This window comes from Phodopus roborovskii, unplaced genomic scaffold, assembly GCF_943737965.1.
Source record: "Phodopus roborovskii unplaced genomic scaffold, PHOROB, whole genome shotgun sequence".
Lineage (NCBI taxonomy): Eukaryota > Metazoa > Chordata > Mammalia > Rodentia > Cricetidae > Phodopus > Phodopus roborovskii.
The window spans coordinates 6,609,621-6,634,189 of record NW_026126575.1 but is presented as its reverse complement, the minus strand read 5'-3'; the positions used below and the strand labels follow the sequence as shown (position 1 = coordinate 6,634,189).

The 24,569-nt window shown below is 40.4% G+C and overlaps 1 protein-coding gene and 1 non-coding gene across 20 annotated transcripts in view; one reads left to right on the top strand and one right to left on the bottom strand.

Annotated features, from left to right (window-relative positions):
* The window catches only part of Magi1 (membrane associated guanylate kinase, WW and PDZ domain containing 1), a 576,610-nt gene that overhangs the window by 368,861 nt on the left and 183,180 nt on the right, over window positions 1–24,569 (top strand). The gene's annotated exons all lie outside the window — the stretch shown is intronic.
* Window positions 20,037–20,164, bottom strand: LOC127236041 (small nucleolar RNA SNORA44). The gene has a single exon (XR_007835751.1). It is a non-coding gene; the product is annotated as a small nucleolar RNA SNORA44 (small nucleolar RNA).

Sequence of the window (24,569 nt, the reverse complement as noted above, 5' to 3'; positions counted from 1 at the left end):
CAAGGGGGCAGTGAAGTGTGCAAGGAAGCTGTGTCAACCACAGAGTTGGCCTTCCACACAAAGGGAGTGGATTTGTGTCTGAACTAAATGGTTTGAGGGTATGTGTTGTTTATTTGTAAGGATTAAGGATAGGCCTCTTTCTCTTCTCAAGAGTTGACTATGCCTAGAGCCCTCTCCATTGAGAATCATTTAGGAGGCTTTTTAGTTAGGACTATGCATTGGTCAAATAACCCTTGCTGGTTTTGTTGTTTGCTTGCTCGCTTGTTTTTACTACTCTTGACTAGAACCTATTCAGTGTTCAAAAGGTTCAGATGTTCTCATTGGAGGCTAAGATGAAAACTAAAAGCTTTGCAGAGGAAGGGGTGGGTGACTTTATGTTGAAAATATTTAACTGTGGTTTTATATATAACTGCAATTTTAACATAGACTAACATTGCCTTTTGGGGTTCTGAGAAAAATGCATTTGTTTAGAAAAGCATACATTTTATCATTTATAAGACCAGTCAGTGCCTTCTGAAGATTGATGTTTTACCAGAACTTTGGAATCCTGCATTGATCAGATGTATGTTCAGATTCTTTTCATGATTGGACTTGTATAGTACCTGGTCAATAAGGCCTAGCTTGCCTATGAATTTTAGTGCTGTGAAAAGCTTGAGCAGATTAATGGTATCAACAGTGTCTTGATTCCTCCATTTCTCAGCTGAGCAAATAGAAACAGTATGCCTCTGACCCTGGCTGACTTTCTGCTGTGGGCTTTGGGGAAGAAGATGGGGCAGAAGGAAGGATTGCTGCTGGGACCCATCTCTGACCACCACCTCTCCCATTCCCACCGCACCCTACCCTACCAAGTTAAAAGTTGGAGCATTTCTGTTTTGCTTCCCTCCGGAGTCTCTCAGGCTACAAAATTCAAGTTGTGTTTCTATGGCAATGCCTTGAAGAAAATGTTTGATATTGTCTCTGGCTCACTTGTGTTTTTACTACAGAGGTAGACTTGACCTATTATTTTCTTTTCTTTTTTTCTTTTTCCCCTTCACTGCACTTAGACCTAAGGTTTACCTGCTGGTACTTGTTGAGCAGAGAGCAGGGGCAATTGTGTATGTTACAGAATTTTTCCCAAGAAGACTAGAGCGTCCATGTGTGATCCAGAGTGTGTCCCAGTGGAGCAAGCATCCACTGGATTGATTCCACTCTGAGACTGTTTCTGTGATACACAGCTATAGATGAGCCATTCTGATGCTTAAGATAGCAGTCCATGAGTTATTAGTACCAAAGAAGCCATGGCTGTAGCTGGTGTGCATCAAGAACATTTCCAGTAGTGAATCCAATTTCAATCTTCTCATGTGGCTAGAAGTAAAAGAAAGACTAAAGAAGAACATTTGCAAACAAGTCAAACACTGATTGATTAGTACTAAAGTGAACAAACAAGTAATAAATAAAAGGTTGTCATTTCTCTTTGCACCTAAGCAGTGTCTTTAAAGCAGCTAAGGTGACAACAACTGAAATGTCCTATTCCATGATATGTCTTTACTAATTAATATGTAGTTCAGTGTGTTTCTCTGATTTTGGCTTATTAGCCTTTCTGTAGGGAACAGGGTGTGCAGACACTTAGGTCTAAATGTAAAAGACTATCTCAAGTAATTAATGACTATAGAGGTGCAAATATCACAAAAAGCAGGATCAAAGACAACTCTCTAGTCAAGTGGGTTTTTTTTTTTCCTTTGCAATTCTATTTTTCTGGCAAAATTCAGTTCATTTGGTAACCATTTTTCTCCCAGGATGTTTATTTTCTCTTTTAAAAAATGTTTTTTATGTTGATAATCAGACCCCAAATATTTGAATGTAAGCACATCCCTCACAGTCATACTGACACCCTCTGGCACCAGACAAACTGTCATAGCATTTTTGAGAAGTCTGGTGGAAAGAAAAGGCAGCAGCACCAGCAATTGACTTGGGAACTGTGCAGATGCCCGTGCAACAGACAGTAGGTCTTCTCTTGGCTTTCTGTCTTCTGAAGTGTTAGGAACACTTGCTCCAAAGGTCGTTTGGATTCCCACTCTAGAAGTAGAAAAGTTTCTGCCATTGTTGGCCCCCAGCACATCTCCACAACTCCTCAGAGATGCCCACAATAGGGGGATTATGGCTAAGCAGTGCTTCCCAAGCATGGCAGTGTGTTGTTTGTTTCTCTTTGGTGACCTTTCTGTCTCTGCTCTTTTACTTATAAACTGACTCTTCTTCCATTTGTCCCAAGAGTCTAGTGAGTTGATGACTGAATACCATGTGAATACTCAATTTTAGTTGGGTATATTCCTTATACACACCTTGGGCTCTGGTTGCTCATTTAATTCTTTTCTTCCAAAGAGATTGACATCTTTGAAGTTACAACAGATGCCAGATTGAGGCAAAAAATCAATTGGAAAATGTTGTTTGACATTTACTATGATGTTTGAAAAAGTCCAAACATGAAAGTAAAGAGAGACCCCAGGCTTGAAAATGTCCCACTAGACTCAACCCTCTTCAATATATGTGGATATCTGACTCAAAAGGAAAGAAAAAGTCCTCAGGCATAGGCTTCTTTTCTTTGTGATATACACCCTTGTTTGTAGAGTTTTTATTTTATTTTATTTTATTTTATTTATGTATTGCCATTTCCTTTCTGAATCCTGGTTCTTAGTACATAATACATATTGAGTACATACTTGAGTGAGTGGACACACCAGGAACCCTGGGTAGTCATTTTGAAGTTTGATCTGAGCGCTAGAGCGCTGATACTTCTGCCAATACATGAAAAAATCATTTCAAATATAGAGAAAGGAGAGATGGGTCCCCTGCATTTAAAGATGCCTGTTCTCTTCTGCAAGCTAGATAGTTGATCCCATATTCTATAGGAAATAAAGCACTTTCTTTCTGCTCATTGTTCAATTGATCTTCAGGGTAATACTGAATTATTGTATGGGGTATATTTCTGTTCCATAGAAAAGATTAGATCCATGTGAATCCACAAATTTGACAACAGCTATATGAAATAACTTACCGAAAAGCAGTAAGTGCCACAATTTTCTAATTAATTGTGGAGCAAGGCCAAAGAGTATTGCTTTAAAAATACTAAGTATAGGCCTGAAAGGGAAGCCCTAGTCTGTAAACATTTAGCTTGTTTTAATGATGCTTAGCACCTGGGTTTATGGAAGACTTTGCTGTTTCTCTTTATGGTTTCTTGGACCCTTATGTCATTGACATCCTCTGTCTAGTGATAATATCACTCTGGAAGTAGTACATATGTAGGTACCTACTCTTTAGACGTCAAAGACTGTAGCATAGTGAGCAAAGCCCACTAGATCTCCCTGAGCTTCTTAAGCTTGAGTTAGACCCATGTTGATTTAGTCTAGTCAAGGTAGAAAAAGGGGGATAAGGTAGAAATGATTATTGAAAAGGAAATACTTTATCTGTGTGAAGTTTATTCCCAAAAGCTATTGTAGTGATCAAAACAAAAGTTGACTTGATTGCTTACAAATAAGACCAGTTACAAAGATAAATATAATATATAATTTCAGCTGACCTCAGTCTTGTATCTCAAAAGGAGTGTGTATGTGTGTGTGTGTGTGTGCGTGTGTGCGTGCGCACGCTTTCAAATTTCTGCAATAATATATGCATAGGCAGCTTTTATTCCTGTTTTCTACCTGAAATTGACATCTTAATTAATTAAAGTATCTTTGCCAAAAATTTGGTAGCAAACGCTCTATGTATAGGGCAAAGTGCTATAATGCTTTTTAATTTTTATTTTGATGCTTGGACTTTGGGTTGGTGTCTCTTTCCCTCCCAGATTGATATACAGTAACTAGCCCAGCATCCAAGTTCCACTTGCCTTTTCTTGTTACCATCAATCACATCTGAACAACTTTCCGTGTCAGTACACGTTTGCCTACTTCCTGCTTTCTAGTCATTATTGAAATCTGTGTTTTTACGCTGCTTCATGCTTGAGCTGGCTCATTTAGTCATAAGATAGATGAAACGTTCAGCAAATATTAATTTCACAATATTTCTGTTCTGAGAACTATTGGATGCTCAGGATTTATGATCAAACTCAAGGATGAAGGTCCAGCATGGGGTCTGTGTTACAGTCAGGGAATTTGGCAATACTCAGTAATTTAGAGTGCAAAATGGTGCAGATATGATAAGGGAGGAGAAGAGGAGAGGAAAAATCCAGGAACTTGGGCATTAGGTGTGTTGCAGTTTTGAATAGGGTCTTTAAGGTGTCAAGTTAGGCCCCATAGGCAAGGAAATAAAAAAAGTTGGCAGAGTTAGGGAAGGAACTATATCTGGGTGATGAATAGGCCAGTACGGACACTGCAGCAGATGTGCTAACTGCACTTTTAGAGAAGTAGCAAGAAGATGAGAATGGTTGGAGTTGAGATGATGGGAAGAAGTGTGGAAAGCTGCATTTTAGGGCACAACCACACTACTCAAAATGAATAGTAGCCATGACAGGGTCCTGACCAGAATGCAGTCTGCTCTTGATGGTGGAAAGCCTCACTGTGGGCAGTGTGCTAAGCTATCTGGAAGAGTGGAAGCAGGGAATACAACTAGGAAGCTGTCACTGTCTTCTGCTCAGAGGAGAGGTGTGCTGAAGGCATGGAGGGATAAAGAATGACTCTGAGTTTTTGTTTGTTTTTTTTTTTTTTTTTTATTTGTTTGTTTTATTTTTCAAGACAGGGTAGCTTCTCTGTGTAGCTTTTTTTGGAGCCTATTCTGGAACTTCTTCTGTAGACCAGACTGGCCTCTAACTCTGCCTCTGCCTCCCGAGTGCTGGGATTAAAGGCATGTGCCAGCCACCACCTCCCTATTTTTTTATTTTTATTTTTGTTTTTTTGAGACAGGGTTTCTCTGTAGTCCTGGGCTTCCTGTGTATACTAGGCTGGCCTTGAACTTGAACTTGGGAGATCCACCTACCTCTGCCTTCCAGTGCTGGGATTAAAGGTATGTGCCACCACTGCCCAGCTTTATTTTTTATTTTTTAAGGGTAATTGTTTGAATTTGATGGTTTGTTTGGTTTTGCTTTTTTAGCTTAATCATATGGGGGAAGCTGAAAAGGCGTTATCTTGTGGTTTAGGTCAGGAGTTCACCCTAGGAGTTAGTGAATGGGAGGTACCTTATTAGATCAGGGGTTTATGTAGACAGAGATAGAAAGCCTAGCATCCTATCTCCCCGTAGCTACATGGAGTCTCTCTGGAGGCTTCTATCTGTGTCCTCCACTTAGAACTTTATGATCTGGAGTTTATAGAAACCTCCATTATGCCATGACTTAGGCTATCATTGGCTAGATCAATCAATCCTATGGCAAAACTGTTAGAGCCATAGCTTTGTACCTACTTGCAACTTTCTGGAGACTTCCTGGAGGTTCGACTTCTGAGGTACCTGACATAGGTGAATGCAAAGGCTATGTGTATTCTATGCATGTGTGCATTTGTGTATGTTCATTTGTGTGAGAATACATGTGTTCAGGTACACATGCATGCATGTGAAGGTGTATGTGGAGGCTGTGGACAACCTCTGGTGTCATCTTCAGGAATCCTGTTCACCACCTTGGAGACAGAGTTTTTCATTGGCCTGAAACTTACTGATTAGGCTCCAGGGATCCACCTGTCACTGCCAGCCCAGCATTAAGATTACAAGCTGGTAGCACTATGCCTGGCATTCCTATGTGGGTTATGTAGATCCAGCTCAGATTTTCTTGCTTGCAAAGCAAGCACTTTCCAACTGAGCCATTCCTCTAACCTTAGAGAATGCATGTTTTAGGATTAGAAATGCCTCTACTAAGGAATGTCACAATGCACATTCTTGTCAGTGTGTGCAAGTTTTCATTTTGCTTCCACTTCCCTCAAACTGAGTATAATCAATCTTTAAAAGTTGCACAGGGTGGTAGAAAAAAATGCTGTGTATAAGTATGGTCGACATATATAAGTATTTATAATAAATACGGTCTTTACTCAGACCTCTCATGTTCTCAGCCTCAGAGGTTTCTGTTCAGGTTCTGGAAGATGTAAGAATTTGCTCCCCTCTGTGAAAGTTTGCCTACCATGGGCACAGTGGTAGCACAGGCCATATTTAGCAGGACAAACTAATTGCCTGAGGACTTAGCTTTCTGCAGGAAGATGTAACATACTCAGCATTGTTCAAGCAGCTAATTAAAGACTAATGGGGAGACTGCCAAGGAGCAGTTTTAAAGCACATCTTCTGTAAAAGGGGAAATTTTAAATTATGCCATTATATCATCCTCAGAAAGAGCAGTGCATTCTGACATGTGGACAAGTTTTAGTTGCTAGTGCTAAATTAAAATAGTTGGCACAGCCAAGATAAAGTGTCCAGTGAATTCAGATTTCTTTAAAAAAATTATGCAAGGTTGATTGAGGACCTTCTTCCTAATTAATGAAACAAACACTTAATGTGTCTCAACTACGAGGAGATAGTAGTAGGGCCTGGTTGCATCAAGTGTGGCCCTTTTTCCTCACTCAGAATCCAGTGGAATTGGTGGTGGGAAATAAATCTGTGGGGGATGATGACATACTGTCACATGAACTATGCAAAAGTGAGTATAGTTGCTGTGGCTGGAATTCAGGTCAAGGATGGCTTTGTGGCATAGGAAGCTCTGCTGGCAGTTTTGAAGACCAGAGAATAGAAAGGCAGAAGACACCTAGTCATGTGCCCATCTTGAAGAGAGGCTGGTATTTCTACAAAGCCACTCATTGTGGTCTGTGCAGTTTATAAGAGTTGTGAGGGACTGTCATGGTAGGGACTTAGTGACACTCATATGTCCTGCCAGGACATCAGTTTTAGAACTGCCTTGGAAATCTTAGAGAAATTTAAACAGAAGGAATTGCTTGCTTACATTTTTGAAAATGACTCTGGCAGCCAGCTAAGGTAGAGGCCATCTCCGTGACCTTCTGGCCAAATATGATCCATTGTTTGTTTCCTTCTTTGGGTTGTGGGTTTGCTTGTTTTTGCATATTGTCTTTATTTGGGACATGACCTTCTTTTTTTCCCTGTTTTTGTGCTGTCACTATAGGACATGGTGCCTGTAGCATAGAATGTAGAACCCACCAACCCTGAACTATTTGATTGAAGAAAGTTTGTTAACCCTTGATTTAAAGTTTGAAGTTAATGCAGGGACATTTACAAGGAATCTATGACTAAAATAAAAGTACTGAGCCCAATTATTCAGTAAAATCTGAAGGACTTAGTGAGTAATGGGATGAGAAATACAAGGGAGAGGTGGAGTTGGAAATGACATTGGTTGGTTCTAGGAAGAGTGACCAGAGGAATTGAAAGGTCACACAGGGCATTTAAGTGGAGATGCCCAGCTAAGTGAGAGTGTTTTTATGAACCTGTGACTGCTTTGAGCAGATGTGGAAGATGGTAAGTAGGAGTTTAGGCCTTGTCAGTGCTTATAACCTCAGAAGTACCTCATTGTTTATCCTTCTTGTTTGCTTCAGAAATGAATCTCACTCTGCAAGTGTTAATCTTGACTCAGGTCCTAGCTTCACACTTTTAGGAAGCTATCCCTATGTGTGGTATGTCACACAGCAAGTCAACACAGCATGTAGGCGAGTTCAGAGGTTTCAGTCTACCATCACCAACTGGCAAGCAATGGTGAAGCAGAAATTTGTCTGGAAGGGCGTGGCAGGGGAAAGAAACTTCACTGGTGGAGAAGAAGGAACCAGGGGAAGCTAGATCTTTCAAAGACATGCCTCACATTCTACTTCCTCTGTTCCTTGCTTCCCAATAATGTCATATTCATCTGTTGATCTATTAGAACACCCATCATTTAAACACCCCCAAAGACCTACCTTTGGACATTGCATTGAATACAATGCTTTTAACACAGGAGCCTTCTGATAAGTTTCATACTTAAACCTTAATATGATACATTATATAATCTGATCTACCCAGCTCCAAACTCTTCATGTAGACAAGGAATCCCAGATTGTATAGATGGCTTTCTTTTCAAGCAAATATTTATTTCTCTACCTTGAGCATAGTCTAAGGTTAAGGGCAGTGTCCCATACTTTTTTATGGGATTCTAGGATGTATCATGTAATCAACTCAGTGTAGTTACAAAACATGATATTTGAATGGAGGAAGGCAAACATCTTCTAAAATATTTCATTGATTTGTTCGACAGAAATTTGGCTAACACATTAAATTCATCCCATGCAGTCTGTTATATTTCTGCAGTACAGTGGTTAACAATTCTTGCCCTCAGAGAACTCTTGTTTAATGGAAGAAGAAAGGCAGCACATTCCGCCCCCCCACCCCATCTCAGTTCCTAAGACTATGAACCATAATACTGTAGAAGGATTGTGAGTATTTTAGTTCAATTCCATCATTTTTAGAGCTAGACCTTGGGTTGCCCATCTCACTTGTATGATCTGATCCACTCTGAAGGACATGGGATGCATTGTTTTAATGTGCACTTTCCATTCTTGGCTCTGGTTGGTGCTGATTTTGAAGACTGTATTTTTTTCTCTTCTTATGTTAATACATCCTTGCCAGACTTACTTTTATTGCAGATGCTCTGCTTTAATGGGGTCAAATTTGGGAAAGAATGCTTCACCCTTAGTCCATTCTCTTATCTCATATGACACGCTGCTATCTGCATTCTTGAAATGTGACATGGAAAATTAAGGAACATGGAGTTTCTGGCAGTTTCCCATTTTCATCATTACATGAGCTGAAAGCATCAATTTTCATTTCATGCTTTGAATTGCTTGTAATAGGGGTTTTCAGTGAATCTTTGGTAGGCAGATGAGCAGAGCTCTGGGACCGTTCAGGAAAGAGAACTGCTCTGGAACCTAGGAGACCCACATGTGTTTGGAGAAAAGAATTCTAGATATATTCCTCACCCAACCCTACAGGACAGCTGGTCTTGCCATGCACTGAGGAATCTAATTGTTCCTCGTGAGTTTTCTTGTGTTGCTATGTGTGATGCAAAGACATGGGATGGGGCATGTTTTATTTTCTGCAGACAGCATGAAAGTAACAAGGTGCTCAGCACAGTGGTACCTTCCTTGCGTAATGATCCCCCTGAAGTGGATCAGGGATGGGACTTCAAGGCAGTAGATGCAGTTGTAATTTACTTGAGGTTTGACTTCATGTGTGGGTTGGTTTGACTTTATTCATGGGGAGGTTACAGTTTCCTTTCTATAAAGACACTTTCTCCAAAGGCAGCATTTGTGACTTACCAGATTTGTGGAAAACCTGTGTATCTTACCCAAGACGCCTCTCTGTGTTGTGTTTGCATTTTCCAGGATGCAGAATGAAGGTGTTGGAGTGAACTGTTGTGCTTGCCAACCAGCAAAAGGGTGTTAAAAAAAAAAAAAAAGTCTGTTATGTTTCTTGCCAGTTTGAAAATGTGTATGTTCCAACATTTGTCATTAAGAAAACGTATGTTAGTTTGAGATGGCTTTAAGTGTGTGCATTTGTGTTCATGTGTTTGTATGTGCTTGTGTATGTGCGCACACACACATGCCTGACTCTAAGAAATGCTAGTTTTTTGTTGTTGTTAAAAACTTCAATTTTTCTGACTCTAGAGAAATGTCCAGAGACCTTCAAGGATGACCCCAACTAACATTCTGAGCAACAGTGGAAAGTCTACCATAAATGCCCTTCCCTTATAATGAGATTGATGACTAACTTATCCACCATCATAGAGCTCTCATCTAGTAGCTGATGGAGAAACAGAAGCAGACGCCCACAGCTAAAAACTGAGCTAAACAGGAATCCAGATGCAGAGAGGGAAGACAAGACCAGGCTACAGAAACCCACAGAGACAGCTGACCTGAACAAGGAGAAGCTAATGGGCTCCCCAGAATGATAGCTGGGAAACCAGCATTGGACCGACTCAGACCCCCTGAACATGGGTCTCAGTTAGAAGGCCTGGGCAGTCTAAGGGACCTCTGACAGTGGAACCAGGATGTATCCCTGGTGCACAAAAGCATTTGGGAGCACATTCCCCATGGAAAGATACTCCTTTAATCTGGAGGCAGGAGGGAGGGCTTAGTCCATACTCCAAATGACTTGACAGATTTTGTTGATCCCTCCTGGAAGGCATTACCCTCCCTGTGGAGTGGGGGAGGGGTGAAATGGGAGGGGGGCACGTGAGGGAGGGAGGGAAGGAAAGAGGGAAGGAGGGAGAGGGAACTGAAATCAATATGTAAAATAAGAAAAAAGATAAAAATAAAATAAAACTTCAATTTTTTTGAAGTGAGTTTAATTCACTTAAAAAAATTGCTTACAGTTAGGGGTAGGGGTGTGCTGAGTTTTGGAGGTCACATATAGTCTTGAACCTGTCCATTCATTCAAGGAGACCATTGTAGTCTCCCAAGGAATTCCTTCCTCCTTAGCCCTTAGTAATCAGTATCCTTCCATTCCCAGGCATCCATATCTGTTTTGTATTACCAATATTTTTGACTTATCCCAAATGCCATATAAATGGAATCATTTAGTATTAAGCTAATGAATTCAGCTTATTTGCATAATAAATAGAGTTAAGACTCATCTCTGTTGCTGCTTGCACTATTAGTTCCTTTGTATTACTGTGGATTGTTCCATTTTATGAATGTACCACAGTACATTTGTCTATTTACCCCTTGAAGGACTATTGAATTGATTTCACTCATGAGATTATGAATAATGTCATTAAGGAGGCTCCAGAAAGCAAGAGAATGGCTTAGAGTTCCTGGGCGAGGACCCACATGAGCACACAAGGGGTTTTTGTCAAATTAGATTTTTAGCTGTTTGTAAAATGCCTAGGATTGAGATCTCTGGGTGACATGGTAAATCCATGGTTAATGCTAGGAGAAACTTACCCACTTCTATAGTGGATATACCTGGTGCATCCTCACTATGGTGGGCAGTGTAAGACTCTCTGTTGTATGTTTTTTCTAGCATTTGCTTTGTTTGTTTTTGAGACAAGATCTTACTATGTAGTTCTGGGTGGTGTAGAACTCAATATGTTGACCAGACTGACCTGGAACTCAGAGATTTACCTGCCTCTGCCACCTAAGTGCTGGTATTAAATTCATGCACCACCATGCCTGGCATTTCTCTAGTATTTGTTACAGGTTGAGCATCCCTCCTTATTAATCCCAATGCTGAACTATAATGGGTTTTTAGTGTCATGTCCACACTTGAAAAGTTTTGTGATTTCATTGCTTTTAAGACTTTGAGTTTTCAGATGAGAGATGTGCACTGGGAAAGGCTACACAATTCTTCAAAATACAAAGGACAGGGAACTCTGAAACAGTCTTGTCTCAAATATTTCAAATGAAAGAATCTCAAGCTATATTGTAAAGTTAAATATTTTCTTAGTCTTTTAAAAAATATAAGTGTGTGAATGTTTTTAATGCATATTTATCGTGTGTGTGTGTGTGTGTGTGTGCGTGTGCATGTGTGTCTGTGTGTGCACACATAGAAGCTTCTCAGTACATGTATGGAAGACAGGGGACATACAGGATTCAGTCCTTCCTCCCACCACAGGGATCTGGGCTTGAGTCAGGCTGTTATGCTTGGCAGCAGGTGTCTTTACATTTCCAGCTATCCTGCCAGACCTTTTTCTTAGTCTTTCTAATACTGTGGTTGCAATTTGTCCTAATTCCAGACAATTATAGATGCTAAACATGCCCACATGTGCTTATTTGCCGCCTGTATATGTTGTTTGGTGAGCTGTGTGTATGAATTCTTTATCTATTTAAAAACTGTTGTTGTTTGTAATCAAGAATTTTAAGGGAATACACAAACTGTCAGTCAACCCTATTCATTAGTTTGTCTGATTATTTTTGATGCACCAAGATGAAGTCTGGAAAGATGGCTCGGTGATTGTGAGTGAACACTGCTCTTCCAGAGGACCTGCTTTTGGTTCTCAGCACCCATGTCAGGCAGATCACAACAGCCTGTAACTCCAGCTTCAGAGTATCTGATAACTTCTGGTGGCCTCTATGGGCACCCCTATGTATGTGCAGACATTCACGCAGACATAGATACTCGCTAACAAATAAAATATCAAGATGGCTCTCCACTTCTTCTTTCGTTTGTGATGGGTTTTTTCAATTGTTTGTTTGTTTAAGTTTTTGCTAGAAGTTGTTCCTACCTGGTTTTACTCTCTGGCTGTAAAGATGACCTTAGCCACCCATTTCACCTCTCTGAATCTCTCCTTCATTTATACAGTAGTCTTAGTGCCTAATTGCTAACTTGATGTTAAATAGCATGTCATGAATAGACCCTTACACAAAATGTATACTTACTGAGCAAATCAGGAAATATTACTGATTACTGTGAACTTCTTTTTACCTGTCTGCCTTCCTTATACCTGATCTGTGAGGTCCTTAAAGGGAAGTCCTTGGTGGCCTTTGCTTACCACTGCAGCTCCAGGGTTTGGCTCATAGCTGGCAGTTGAAAGGCAGAGAGAATTGTTGGGTGAATGAAGAACATAGAATGACATTGTTGATGTTTACTCAGTGAGTCCATTGCAAATGTGGCTTTTAGCCACTAAATTAAGTCTTGGGTATCCTCTTTTTTTTTTTTTTTTTTTTTTTTTTTTTTGTGTGTGTGTGTGTGTTGGAGTCATCAATACCTTTTAGCTAACAAACTCATTTAGATTTAATTTTAGGGAGTCTGACAGCAAGATTTGGGGACATAGTGTATTTGCATACACCTTCTATCTACTTAATGCTTTTCTAAAGGACAAAACCATAGCCTGAAACCCACCTGTGGGTTTCTCTTTGCTGGGATAGAGTATCAGCCAACAGTGTAGTTCCAGATAAGTTAATGATGTCTTGGCTGTGCTGAAGGGGACTTCCTGACCAGCTCTCTCGGGGTATGTGGCCCATTGCTTCTTGGTTGATTTTAGGGAGGACAGGTATGCCTTAGCTGGTTTAGCTCTCTTGCAGCAGCAACAAGGCTGTTTATAACCTGGCCTCATTTTGAAGAAATCGCTGACTTTGGCAGGGTCCTGTCAGAGCCTCACCAACTCTAGCACTGGCCTCCTGAAAAGCATTGTCTCAGCTGGTCTCAGCTGAGTCAGCTGTGAGGCAGAACTAGGTCATAATAGCTCATTCTGGAGGCCGAGCAATACTTCCAACCAACCTTCCCTTTTTCCACAGGAAGGGAGAAAGTTAACTTTAAGCCAGTTTGCTTTCTTTCAAAAAGTGTCTTTGAGGCCTGTGGGTAAAGGAGGGAGGGATAGGAGCTGTCAAAGAGCCCCTGGGATGTGTTAATTATTAGGTTATGTTCTGTCTGGCTTTGAGCTTTACACCACTGTTGCTGTGGAAAGCTCTGCAAATCGAACTGCTTTTCATGCCTTGGTGATCCAGCTCACTTTTCTGGAGCCAGGAAAGGCTGGACTTTGCCTTTCGAGGAGAGGCCTGTTCATGGTCAGAGCTGCTCTCGTATGGTGGAGTTACACCATGCTGAATGCATCTGCAGGTGCTCTCCTTCAAACCTTGCTGAGAGCATCCTTCAGGAGCTCAGTTCTACAGAAGCCTCCCCTTTCTAGAACATTGGCATGCAAGATGGTTCTTGAACTAACTCTACCTGCTTCATGTCTCCTGTGTTGCTAGTTAATTGTTTGTTAAGTTTGTTGTTGGTATAGCTGTTTGAAGACCTTACAGTCAACATACATTAGTCTGTTATTAGCAAGAAATACCACTGTTAAAAGGAAGCTTAATGAAGCAACTTCTCTTAGAGGTCAGAAAAACACAAATATTGTTTGCAATGTAGCTCTATTACACAGAGTAGCCCATTCCCACTATCTCATTGCTTCATATAGTAACTGCATTCCAAGAGATATCGGGAGCTGAGACTAATGCTGTCCTAAATTAGGAGGAATTTCAAACTCCCTTCTGAGATAGTTAAAAAGCATGACTCAGAGAGCAGCAATAGAGTCCAGAAGAATAAAGTGCTTAGTTAACACATACACTCACACTGTCCAGGGTCAGTCAGTCTTAAGCCACATGAAGCTGTTGGGGCATTTCAGATATGAAACATCTGAATTGAGATCTGGTGACAGGATAAGGTACAGTGCACATTGTAAAGACTCAGTGAGAGCAAATGAAGGGAAGACACAATGGTAATGATTCTTAGACTGACTTGACCTTACAGTAGTTTGAATATGTTGACTTCGAATAAACTAATTGTTTAGTTAATTTACTTGTTTAGCTTGGATTCTTTCTTTTTTGGTTTGTTTGTTTTTTGTTTGTTTTTGTTTTGTTTTGTTTTTGAAGTAGGATTCCTCTGTGTAACAGCCCTGGCTATCCTGGAACTTACTTTGTAGACCAGGCTGGCCTTGAACTCATAGAGATCCAACCTGCCTCTTTAATCCCTAGTCCTGGGATTAAAGGCAGGCACCACCACTGCCTAGTGAATTCTTTCTTAAATATTATTTTTTTTAAATTATGTATGTGTGTAAGTATGTGCTTATGAGTGCAGAGCTGGACTACAGCCAGTTGTGAATATGGGTGCTGGAAGGACAACCCAAGTCCTCTGAGAGAGTTGTGTACACTCAACTACAGGGCAGTCTCTCCACCCTCTTAGATTAGTATTAATGTTATCTTTGTGTTTTAAAATTATTTATGGGTTCATATTATATCTCTATGAGAGGTATAATACTTGTGTGATATTTGCACTCATAATTTCAAAAATTCAAGAAGTTAAAGTCATAGCCTATGCCAGTGTTGACTTGCTGATTGAAGTGTGTCCTTCTTTGGAAAAACTTGAATCCCTTGAATCACATATTTAAGTATTGATCATAAAAGGGGCTTGAGACCAGTAATAACTGTGTACTTGCCATGGATGTCTGTGCTCATGATGACCTTGTTATGAGGTTCAAGTGGGGAAAATGAGGTAACGAGGTCAGAATGCAAAGGGAAATCCCAGCAATTTCCTTGGCAAAGCTTGCTCTCTGTAGAAGTTGTATTTGACCTGGATTTCATGCTCAGAGTGATCTGGTATTCTCTTCCATCAACCCCAGAGCCTGTCTCTGATGTTACGTACCTAATAGCAGTTCCAAGGGCTCTCACCTGTAGTAAGTGCTTTTGTGGCATGCTTACAGACACTCACTCCATCCCTCTCAGTTCCCAAGAGCACTGAGGGAAGTTTCTGTGTATTGTTGTCCACTGTGGTGCTTGGATCTGGCCTGAGCCTCTTCTCTGTGCCTGCTGTTCTCACTTCCTATCCCTAAATCTGCCATGTAGGCTCATACATGACCCAGACAAGACCTTCTTTCTTTGCTCACAGAAAGCCTGCTCTGTTGCTGAGTATGTGGCTGTGTGCAGTGCACCTTCTAGGGTGAGAGGTATAGCAGCAGAAAAGCCAAATTAGCTCTTGTTAAGCTTGATTTAAGGAGCAGATAGTCTACTAGGGCCTCTTGTATAGTTTAAGACACTCAATTGCAACGAATGGCCAACCTACAGAGAACTTGGAAGTTACAGAGGCCAAACCACTTATTTAGCAGTCATTGCTGCAATCTTGAATCCGCAGGGGTGAACTGTGTTTGTGTACTGAGGTACTCATTGTTCACCTTCAGGAATTCAGTATTTCCTAACAACTGCCATCTTTGGGGTATTTTCTTATGTTTCTTGACAAATAGAAGAATGAAAGGATGGATTCCTTGAGTTTGAAATTGATTTAACAGAAAGGGGGAAGAAAAGGCAGAGTTCAACAAGGTAAGGGCATTGAGCGTGTAGGTGGGAGATGAGTGGCGGTTTTCAACCAGGAAGGTAATCCAGATGAGTTGGAACAAGTTTGTTTTCCTTCTGGAAGTCAGGGTGTTAGTGAGTTCAAAGTCAAAGAGGCAGATGTCTGCCTGCCTTGTTTGATGCTCCATGAAAGAGGGCAGTGGGCTGGGGCAGAGTGGGACAAGAGTTAAGGGAGTGTTAGACAATGAAGTTGAAGAGGTAATAGGGGATTGTAATCAGATGGGAACTTTAGCTTTTCCACACATCTGTAGTCCAGCTTACTTGTCTGAAAAAAAGTGATGCTATGCAGTAAAATCCTAGACTGCTGATGTACAGCTCTGTAAGCTCTCACAAATATACATAACCCTCTTGCCATCATCCCTGGCAAGATGCTGAGTCCTTGTACTGAGAGACACACTTGTGACTTAGCACTTCAGAAGGCCACTCAGGAGGCTCTGACTGGCAGACTGTAGAAAGGCAAGCTTAGGTGATAAAGGCAGAGTTCAGGTTCATACAGCTGTCAGATGTGGAGGAAGCCAGCCAACAGATCTGGTAGTGATCTCAAGGTAAAGTTTGATGGACTGTGTAAGAGAAAGGAAGGATGACATGATTTTGTCTTCTACACTAAAGAAGGGTGGAATACTTGTCACTTACTGAGCTGGGGCAGATTGCATGTATGCTTTGTAAGAAAGAAGGGTGGAAAGAGTATTAGTGATATTTTGGGGGCCTCTTGTCCCCCTGTATGGTTCTGAGGAGCTTGGTTATACCTTTTGTGCAGTGTCATCTTAGTTCGCTTTGTTATTTGTTCTTTGGTAGAAAGATCTTTCTAGGTTGACACAACTCCAGTTTCGTGTAGCTGTTTTCATCCTACACCCTGCTTGACTTATTTAAGAAACATGACTTGTAGTAGAGAGACCTATCATTAAGAGGCTTCTTTATTCCACCAAAGTTGAACTTCAGGAGGCAGTTTGGGTGTGTAACTTTGAGTCTTTCTCTCTTACAGTACTGTTAGATGACAACTACACTCTTGTGGCAAAAGAGAAACTGAGAGAATGCTAACATCAAATGGGAAAAAATAATAGTTGTACGGGAAGGGATATAAATGCTTTGTGTAACTGAATCCCAAGTTTAGCCTAGAATACATTCTAGAAAGAATATCTGAGATAGTTATCAGTTGCTCTCTATTGCTCAGTGATATGGACTTTTGCTTCATTACAGGTACTTTTTCTCCTTGTTTGGGTGAGTTTCATCAACAAACATTTATTTATTTTTTTGGAAGAATTTATCCAACATTAGATTCAGACCTAGTCTTGGGCTGGAACAGTAAATGAGGCAGGGGAAAAAAAATAAGGCTGTGTTTTGAGGGATCTGATAGTCAAATTTTGTTTGTTTGTCTGTTTGAGACAGGGTTTCTCTGTAGCTTTGGAGCCTGCCCTGGAACTTACTCTGTAGACCAGGTGAACTCACAGAGATTTGCCTCGCAAATCTTGCCTTGCAAATGTTGGAATTAAAGATGTGTGCCACTACTCCCTGGCTTGGAGCTGACAGTCTTTTTGAGACAGGGTTTCACTATGTAACTTTGACTGGCTTGGAACTCTCTATGTAAACCAGTCTGACCTCAAGCTCACAGTTCCTGTCCCTGACTACCAAGTGCAGGGATTACAGGCTTGTGCCACTGCTTCTGCATGACAGTCATAAGAACATATGTGATCATTATAGTTTTATAAGAAGAAAAAAATATATTAATGAATAAAGAAAGAATACAAGTGACTTTGTCAAGTTTCATTAGCCATTATTTTTTCCTTTCATAGTGCTAGGAACGATATTCCTAAATCACACTCCATACTTCTTTTTAAAAAATTAAAACCTAATATTTTATGCCTTGAGATTTTATACAATATATTATGATTATAGTCACCTCCTTTCCCAGCTCCTCCTAGACCTACCCCCACCTCACTACTACCCACTTTGTCTTCACTCTCTGTCTCTGTTTTAAATACATTAAGTCATCCTGGAATGCAGCTCGTACATCAGAGATCACACCATAAAGAAAATTGACTCTGCCTTCCCCAGTAGCTATCAAATGCCAGCAGGTCCTCTGTAGAGTGGGGAATGTGCCTCCTGTCCCACATGTTGGAGTTTTGTATGGCTTGAACTAGCACAGGTTTTATGCATGTTGTTGCATTTGCTATGAGTTCTTATGTGTATCTGCCTTGTTGTATTTAAAAACAAAACAAAACACTGTTTTCTTGTAATAAGCCACCATCTCTGGCTCTTAAAATCTTGCTTTCCTCTTCCACTAATACCTTTGGTCATTGAGGGGAGGAGTGTGATATAGAAGTCCCATTTAGGGCTGAGCACTCTGAAGTTTTTATTCCCTATGCATTGGCCAGTTGTAGCCTCTATTTATTGCTTTCTAATATACAAAAACCCTCTGATGTAAGTTGAGAGATACACTGATCTCTTGCTATAGCGATTAGAAGTTGTTTTAGTGCTAGTAGGTTTTCTCTTAGGACCTTTGACCTATCTTGCCATGGGTTCTTGGCCTCATTACCAGTGCCAGGCATATGGAGTGGGCCTTAAATTCAATGAGAAAGTGGTTGGTTGTCTTTATAATATGTGTGCCACTATTGCGCTATTGGGCACATCTTGATATATAGGTTGTTATTGTTGCTCACAGGGTTCACAGCTGGGTGAGACTAATGATTACTTTTCTTCAGAAGTGGTGGATGCATGCCTAGCATATTCCACGACCATAAAAGCCAGATAGCCTTTTTAAATATGGATTTTTTGATGTTCTTTTGTTAAATTTCTAATGAAAATACTGCATCGTTTCCTCTCTCTCGTTGTTTTCATGCACTCCCATTTCCACTTTCTCTCAAATTCGTGACCTCTTTTTCTTTAATCATTATTGATAATGTCTTAGTGTGGTTATTGTTGCTGGGATGAAATACCATGATCAATGTAACTTGGGGATGAAAGGGTTTATTTGGCTTACACTTCCACATTATAGTCCATCACTGAAGGAAGTCAGGACAGGAAGTCAAACAGGGCCAGAACCTAGAGGCAGGAACAGATTCAGAGGCCATGGACAGATACTGCTTTCAGGCTTGCTCAACACAGCCTACTCAGCCTACTTTCTTATATAACCCAGGACTTTCTTATATAACCCAGGGGTGGCACCACCCACTATGGGCTATGCCTTCCCCCATCAATAACTAATTCAGAAAGTGCCCTTACAGGCTTGCCTATAGCCCTGTCTTACTGAGGCATTATCTTTATTAAGGCTCTCTCCTCTTAGATGATTTTAGCTTTTGTCAAGTTGACATAAAACTATCCAGCACAGCTGAGTCTGTTTAGTATTACTTGTATGTATATGTTTCTAGAGTTGACACCATGGTATTGGATAATCAATCTGGGGCCTCTGAGGAAGACCAATTCTTCCTCTCTCAACTCATTAATTGGTTGTAGTTCTTCATATAAGAGTGAGGTCCCAACTGGAGTTGGAATTGTTCAGGTTTTGTTTAGGCAGCCATGGTGTTAAACTCCATGTTTTATGAATCAAGGGTATGGTGTCTTTAGGAATAGGATCTTACCATCAAATTTTGGAAGATAACTAAATTCAATGATAATAACCCGTAATATTTGTAGGCCTATGGGACTTCATTGGCCAAAGCTTACAAAGAATTCATTCATTCATTAAGGTTTTTATTTGGTAGCATGTGGTTATAGGTTTAGTGTGTGTGTGTGTGTGTGTGTGTGTGTGTGTGTGAGAGAGAGAGAGAGAGAGAGAGAGAGAGAGAGAGAGAGAGAGAGAGAGGTGGAAGGATGGAGGAACAGAGGAAGGAAGAGAGGAAAGGATGGATGGAAGGAAGGAGAGGGAGGGGGGACTTTTCAAAAAGAATTTAATCATTGCTTTTGACATTCCCTCATCTATCCTTTGCTCCTAGCCCCCTTAATCTCTTATATTCCATTTTTCTCTTTTCCCTCTTTACCATTATATTCTGTCTCTCCTTGCTTGAAAGAGTCCATGCTCCCACATAGCCCTTTACTAGTATTGTAAACTGTGTGGGCATTCCATATGAAGCATACATCTCTAAAGTTTAAAAATTAGCATCTGTATTTCAGAGAAAACATGTTGTTTGTCTCTCTGCATCTGAGTTTTTTCACTCAGCATGATGGTTTCAGTTCAGTCCATTAACCTGCAAATTTTATTTTCCCTAAGTTGAATATTATTCCATTGTATAAATGTACCACACGTTCATTATCTGGTCATCAGTTGATGGACAATATGTCTAGGCTGTTTCCATTCTCTTCTCTAAGATGAGTAGCAGCTGCAAACACCGTGCTGACCTGAGCTTTCGGAGTGTCTCCGTGTTACTCTGTGATATAGTTGGAAATCCCATGACTATAATCAAGCCAAAGCCCTTGGAAACATGGTGTTGTTTTCTTTCTTAGGGAGGTCTTTATAAATTATGCTTCCTTCATCACCTTTCTCACTGGCTTTATTTTCTGAGGCTCTAGAACTGAGTCTTTTGATCCTCTTTGCATTTCAGCAGCAAGTTTGATGAAATGGCATCTGATAGCAGGTACAGATGTGTATCCTATTCACCATAAAAAGGAGCTGTGCAACGTTCACATATGCATGTGTCTTGGTTTCAACCGCTGAGTGACAGAAGGTGCTGCAGTAACATGGCAGAAACTTTGCTGGAGGGTCCCACCTGATGTCTTCATGACCTCCATTGTAACCCTGGATTTTTGTTAAGTTTCTTTTACCTTGTCTCAAAAACACCTACATTGACCTCACAGAATCTGATAGTGAGGCTGGGCAGTACTGTTCACCTTATGGCCATTCACATTCACATTGACCCAATTGTCCATTACTGCTGTTGGAGGTGCAGTGCCAAGTGTGTCTTGTGTTTTGTGGATTTCCAGAATGCACAGAATTTAAGAGAGCTTGCAGGGGGCATCTTTCCTTATTGAGAAACTCTTGGACCAGGAGACGTCATTGTTCCTTGTGACCAAGTTTTCTTATAGGAATAATAGCACCGGGCAATAATAGCACCTTTCCATTTCTGGATCAGTGTTGCAAGTGGGATTTGGAACCTGGGGGGAAAATGCTTCCTTATGTCTTCTTTCTCGAGTATCTTAAAGCTGGTTGAAAATCCCCCCCCCCCCCGTCCTTCTCAGAATGCTAGTATGACTGCTTCCTTCTAATTTTATCAAATACAGTATGTCCAGAAACAAGACAGAACCATGTTGCTGCATGTGATTCCTGGCAGAAGTGGTGTTACTTCATCTCAGGACAAAACTGTGAGATTTTAAGAAGCAACATGATATGATTCCTTAAGGAAAGCAAATGGGATGCCTAGCCTGGCTGCCAGAGTCTCTGGACTTGGTAGTCCGAGGTCATGGCTAGTCATTTGTGATCTGAGGTTCCTGACTACAGCAGAACCCTCCCTCCCTCAGCTTGCAGAATTCTGGGTAAAGAGCCGAGGTGTGGTGGGCAGTGTTGCATTCCCAGGAGAGTCACATTTTCATGATATTTATTCACTCACATGACACAAGGCAAGCCCATGCACGTGTAAGATTGAGACAGATGTGATGCATCACTCACCAGAAGGAATTTGAGGGTTGAGGGGTAAGGTCCAATGACTGTGTGCCTGGGCTCAACTGTCTACAGGCTGTTCCAGGATGGAGACTGTGCTGGTAGATATAAATCTCCTCATATCACTACCTCACTGAGCTGAGGGACCTACTCTATCCTGCTGTTCCTTAAACATGAGCCCACTTCATCCTGGGGCTCACCTGCAGAAACAGTGAGCTTTTCTCACTTTGGAAACAGACTGGCAGCATTGAGCTTAAGCAAAATGTAGACTATTGCATTTGGTGGAGAGTTTAAATTGGACACTTCTAAGACATTTTTAGGTTTTTTTGTAGATGGCAGATTGGGGTAAAGTAGGAGAAGCATGCAATTTAAGAGCACCATTAGTAATCATTTTAACACTTTAGGATGTTTTAAGAATTGTTTTAAGAGGCTGGAGAGATGACTTAGCAGTTTCGAGTACTTCGCTCTTCCAGAGGACCCTGGTTTAACTTCCAGCACTTGTATGGCTCTTCACAACATTCTATAAGCCCAGTTCCAGGGAATCTAAGGCCCTCTTCTGGCTTCTGTGAGCATCACACACTCACATGGTAAACAAACAAACAAGCAAATAAGACATGTAAAAATTAAAAACTAAAATATAATAATTTAAGTATAGATAGATGAGAATTATGCCTTTTCTTTTTTCCTAGGATGTCTTTGACTCTCAGCATGGTTCTGGTATTGATCTTACCTTCATATAAAACTGCCTTGTCATAGTTTAAATGAAATGGCCCTCATAAGCTCTTATAATACTTGGCCTCCAGTTGGTGGAGATAAGGAAATATGGCCTTGGAGGAGGAGGTGTGACATTGGGGGTAGGCTTTGAGGTTTCAAAGCCTTTCACAGTGTGTTTCTCTTGGTGCAGATGTGGATTAAGATGTGAGTTCTCAGGTACTGCTCTAAGTCCATGCCTGCCTTCTGCCATGTCCCTGCCATGATGGTCAAGAACTCATCCTCTGAACCTGTAAGCTCCATTTTCTTCTGTAAATTGTCTCAGTCATGGAGTCTCTTCAGAACAACTGAAAAGTAACTTAGACATAAGTTCATCCAAGACTCTGCATTAATTGTATGTGTGTTTTATATGTCTATTGTATCAGCCACTTTTACTTGAAATTACTGAAGTTTTTTTTTTTTTTTTGGTCTTTGTTTTCATCTTTGGAGCACTAAGATCATGTATCCTTTTCTTCCCTGTGGTTTGGTTTTGTTCTTGACTTCTGACCTTAGAAATTGTGACTTTAAATAACATAAAGAATATCTAAGGTGACTTCATGAATTTAGTTCTTACAGAAATAACTTCTTGTGTGTGTGGTAGTATGTGAAGGCCCTTTATATATTCCTCTATTTAATAGATATTTATTGAACATTTATTGTATACTAACACTATTCTGAATGCTTGAGTTATATAAATTAAGCAAATCTTTCTTCTTGGAGCATACATTTCTAGTCCCCATGACAACTTTTCAATATAGATATTGGCTCAACCATTTTTCAGATGGGAGAAAGATGCTCCAAGGATAATCCTGGAAGCAGATGATGAATGTGGTCATGCTAACATAGAAGAATGTTGAATGGATTCTGAATTTAGTCAATAAATAGGGGGCTTCCTGGAATGTCTAAGTCCTAACTTGGCTCACAGAGGTGGGCCTAACTCCAGTCTGTTAGAACTGGAATCCTTTATCCAGAGAAGAGAGTACAAGTGATTTATCTGCATGGGAATGATAGGATCACCGCTAATTTTCATGCTAGCATGCCAGGTACATTATAATACTGATGTGATTATGTTGATTACATTTGTGCCATGAACTGAATCCTCTATTATAATTTCTGAAGAAATTGCTCATACATGTTAGCCTGATTGTTTTGATAGGAGAAAGAAACAGAAAGTGGAAAAATTTAGGTTAAAATGTTGATGGTGTGTTTTGCAGATAAAATTATATAAATCTTGTGATTATTAATGTACCAGACAATTAGGAAACAGTTAAATTTAACTTACATTAAAGACCTTTAAAAGACTTATTGAGATGAATTTGATCTTGTATGTATTTAGTGTGTGAAATAGTTTGAAGCCATCACTATGAGGGATCAAAAACCTAGGCCCAATTGTATATGCTTTTAGTCCTAGCTGCTTGAAAAGCTGATGCAAAAGGATGACTGGTACTCAGGAGTTAAATCAAGTAATTTGGAGACGGGGGAGGGGACAAAACCACACTCACGTTTTGTTTGTAACTTTCCTTGTACCTATTTATATCTCTGTTACCTACACTGTACTTTTTCCATTTCCACACAGTGATACATGCTTTCTTTCTTTTTAAATTTTTATTTTTTGAGCTTTATTTTTATTTTATGTGTTTTGACTACATGTACATCTGAGCATTTTGACTGCATGTACATCTGAGCATTGCATATGTGTGGTGCCATCAGAGGATAGGTGTTAGATCACTTGGAATTGTAGTTATAGGTGGTTGTTAGCCATCATGTGAATGCTGGGAATTGAACTCTGGTCCTGTGGAAGTGTGGATATGCCATCTTTCCGGCCCCAGTATGTATTTTCCATTGCTATGCATTAGGTTGCTTTTCTTAGAAGCTTTACACAAGCTAAGTCATGTAATATATATTCTTTTTGTAAATGAACCAGTCTGCCTTAAATCAATTGTAACAGTGAATTATGCTTCATTCATTGATATAACTCTTTGAGATCCATTCCTGTTGTAGCATGTAGCCATAGTTCACTGTTTAACTACCAAGTAGACTCGTGCTCCGTATGGAGATGCCATAATTTACCTACTTCTCTGCTGATGGACATTTTTGTTATTTTAGTTGGAGGGCTGTTATAATTAACACCTACCAAGTTAGCCTTTAAATGGACCTAGGATTTCATTTCTCTTAGTATCTAAGTGTGGAATGGCTAGATGTTAACGTCATCTGAAATTTTTCAGTAATACAGCATTCCCAGAGTGCCTGTTGCCTTTTACATCCCAGCCTGGTACTATGTGAGACTTCAATTATCTCATGTATTCAACAAGTGTTGATTAGGCCAGACTTTTTCTTTTATTATTATTGTTAAGAGTACGTGATTACGTGTGCCTGTTAGGGGATATATACCCACACATAAGTAGAGGTGCCAGTAGAGGTCAGAAGTGTCCAGTGTGGTTCCTAGGAACTCAGGTCCACTGCAAGAGCAGTATGTGCTCTTAACCATT